Genomic DNA, 3,552 nt, shown 5'->3' on the forward strand with positions numbered 1-3,552 from the left:
TGGATAAGTTGTTTGATTGTGTAGTAAATATTGGACTAGGCTAGGTGAATCGCATATCTGTGGCTAGGTTTGGGCTAAAAGGGCCACACGAGCGTGTGGGCCCATTTGGGCCGAGAATAGGCTTTAGGCCCATTCGTATTGTTATCCATGTTTAGAATACTTTAGTTTTCCAATTACTGAAATGCCCTCGACTTGTAAAATTACCAAAGTACTCCCGATTTATAGAATTACCGTTTTACCCTTGATTTACAAAATTACTAAAATACCCTTGGTTTGTGAAATTACCACAATACCCTCAATTTGTAAAACTACCAAAATACCCCTGTATGGTAAAATGACGAATATGCCCTTATGTTCCGTATGGTGATGTGCTTAGGATTTACATATATTGATATTGGATTAGTTAAGTTTGAGTGATGGTGGTGGTTATCGTGGGCGATTGATTTTGGAAATGTTTCAACTTCAACCCATAACAGTGTGTACTAACCTCTAAATAGCTTAGATTAATATTTTCGAAAAGTCAAAGCTTCATATTTTAGTGATCCGGAATTAATATTTAGATCTATTTTCTCGCACGTTTAAGTTGGATTCACAACGGATATGGGGTAGGAAGGTATTTGGAACGTTCTTCAATGAGTAGATCTCTTGGTAAGTATTCAACCTTCTTTCCATTTGTATCTTGTGGTTTAAGAAAAGTGAAAACCCTCTGTCTACTAAGGCTAAAAGGGTTTTGGTGTTATTTGGTTTGTTGGTGCTAGTGAGGATTAAAGGCTACCGATCGAGGTGTGTGAAAAGCTTGGATCATCGGAGTGACTAAATCTAGTCATCAACTTCGGCAAAGGTATGAACCCAAGGGCCATTGTGGATAGTGGCCGAATGTGTAAGTGATGATAATAGGTAGTTTTCGATTTGGTTTAATAATAACATGGTCTAATCTATAAGTGGTTGATTATAGGACAAATCGCATAGGAGATCTCGTCAAGGAATATCGCAAATCAGGTGTGTAACGAACCCTTTTTTATAGCTTAAAGCGATAAAATGCCAAAAAGCCGAAATGCCGAAATTCTGGCATTTCGAGGACTTGTGAGCAAGCGAACGCTCACTAGTTAGTTGGAATCGATGAGATGAGGATTGGGAACAATGGAAACGGTAAGGACGTGATTTTGGCGTTCACAGATAGGTTGGGCCTCGAGGGGCTGAATTAGGGCCCAATAGGCTTTCGGGCCCATTTGGGTAAATTTGGTAGAAATGGGAAATCTATTAAATTGCATGATAAGCCTGTTAAAACCGTTATGGAATATAGGCTAAATGGGCCTAGATGACAGAATCGGCTAAGTAGGGCTTATTAGGGGTTTTTTGGCCCAATAACTCGTTTTCGCTAAAAATGGGCCAGAATCACTGTTTGCACCCATGAATTGTTTGTAACAGTTAATGAACATAGAAACCCTAATTTTTGGTAAAATTACAAGATTACCCTTATAATATGAAAATGACCGTTTTGCCCCTAGGTAAAAATAACCATTATACCCCTAGGGTTTATATATGAACTTAATGCATGGGATTTTGATAAACATGATATGTATGATATGCACATGATATGTATGATATGCACATGACATGTATGATATGCACATGATATGTATGATATGCACACGAGATGTTCATAAATGCATTGGGTTGGGTTTTTATATGAATGGAGGAAGTGAAAAGGGCTTATGCCCTGCTTATTAAAGGGCTTATGCCCTAGTTATCAAAAGGGCTTATGCCCCGCTTATCAAAAGGGCTTATGCCCCGTTATTAAAGGGCTTATGCCCCGCTTATTAAAAAGAAGCTAGGCCTCGGTTATATGATAAAGCGGCTAAGTCGCCATGCAGAGTTATGGCGGGGTGGGTCGAGTTAATCCCACATGGTGTGTTGGTTGGTACGGGTGGAGAGTAGCGGATGGTGGGTTGAGTAGTCTCCCGGATGGGTTTGCATTCTTTCATTGACATTATATGTGATATTGAAATGGGCCTATGGGCCATACCGCCACCGTAAAGGCTTGCCCAAGAATATGAAATTTGAAAAGGCTTCGCCCGGTGTTATGAAATATGAAATATGAAAAGGGCTATGGCCCAAGACATGTTTGAGATTGGATTTGGGCTTAGACCCAACAGTCATTATTGTTTTGGGCTCTGAAAGGGCTTGTTGCACACTGAGTTTCCAAACTCACCCCCTTTCCTTAACCTTGCAGGTGAGCCTTGATGTGAGGACTTGGGCCGGAAGGGATTCAGAGTAGCCACGGTAATCATCTTTTGGCTTTTAAACAAGCGTTGGTTTTCATTAAATTTCCTTTAATTATTATTTATTTTGGGTTGTAATAAGGCCATTTTAACTTTTCTTTTATTTCTTCTGGATTATTTTATTTTAATAACTTCAAACCTGGTTGATAATTGTTCAAATGGGCTAGACTTAGGACGTGTTTTCAAAATGATACTTGTTTTCAAAATATCTCAACACCACGATTAATCGATTTATCAAAGACGTCCACTTAAACAAATTTAAACTCGATATGACAAAGTGTGGCTATGGTTGTGGGCATGTCTAGGATTGGATCCAATTAAAGAACTTGGTACTTAAGCAGCCTTCATGGCTCACCTCCTCTGTCTCGGATACCTACCTGGTGCCCAGCTTCCATACACTTTGTTAACTCAACAGAATATATTGTTTTAAAACACTAAAACGGAACGTGGGTTTTCAACTCCAATGTGGCACGTCAGATTCAGCCATAACGTCTGGGCCGGGTTTGGGGTGTTACATTTTAAATGTGTTTTAATTTATCTAAATATTTTTGGGTTAATAAAAAAATGTTCTAAGGTGTTTAAAATGTTTTTAAGGGACTTTGGTATGCAAGTTTCAAGACATACAACTATATGTCTTGAGACAAGAAAACATTGAAGCAAAATTCTACATTAGGGGCTACTGTCTTTAGACAAAAGCTTGCATGTCTTGAGACAAAAACCTATTTGTCTTGAAAAAAAAGGCTATATGTCTCAAGACATGGCCTATCAATGACTATTTTTCAGCCTTGTCTCGAGACATCTTGCTAGTTCTCGAGACATGATGTGTAGGGAAAATTTTTAAGCCCAAAATTAATTCTTCCAACGTCTAGATTTCATCCCCAACGATCATAGACGTCCACAAACTTGTACCTTTGTATAAATACACTTTAAGAACACTTCAAGACTCAAGAGAGAGATATCCAAGCATCAAGATCAAGAGAAAAGTACGCATATCTTTATTATTTAATTTCTCTTGTAACACCCCTTAACTAGTCCAATTGTCAAACCTGAGCTATAGGATGCTACAACAGTAAATAGAAACAATCACATACCTTTTTATCAATAATATTCAATAATTCAAAAAGTATAGATCAAGTATTATGTTTAACATGCATTTCCAACAAATCCAGGTCTCAATAGAGCTTACTAAGGTTCTTAAACTGGCTCGAAATCAATTTAGGACCATTTCGAAACTTTTACAAAAAGATAGGTAAAAAGGAAAAATAGGGGT

This window comes from Gossypium arboreum, chromosome 11, assembly GCF_025698485.1.
Source record: "Gossypium arboreum isolate Shixiya-1 chromosome 11, ASM2569848v2, whole genome shotgun sequence".
Lineage (NCBI taxonomy): Eukaryota > Viridiplantae > Streptophyta > Magnoliopsida > Malvales > Malvaceae > Gossypium > Gossypium arboreum.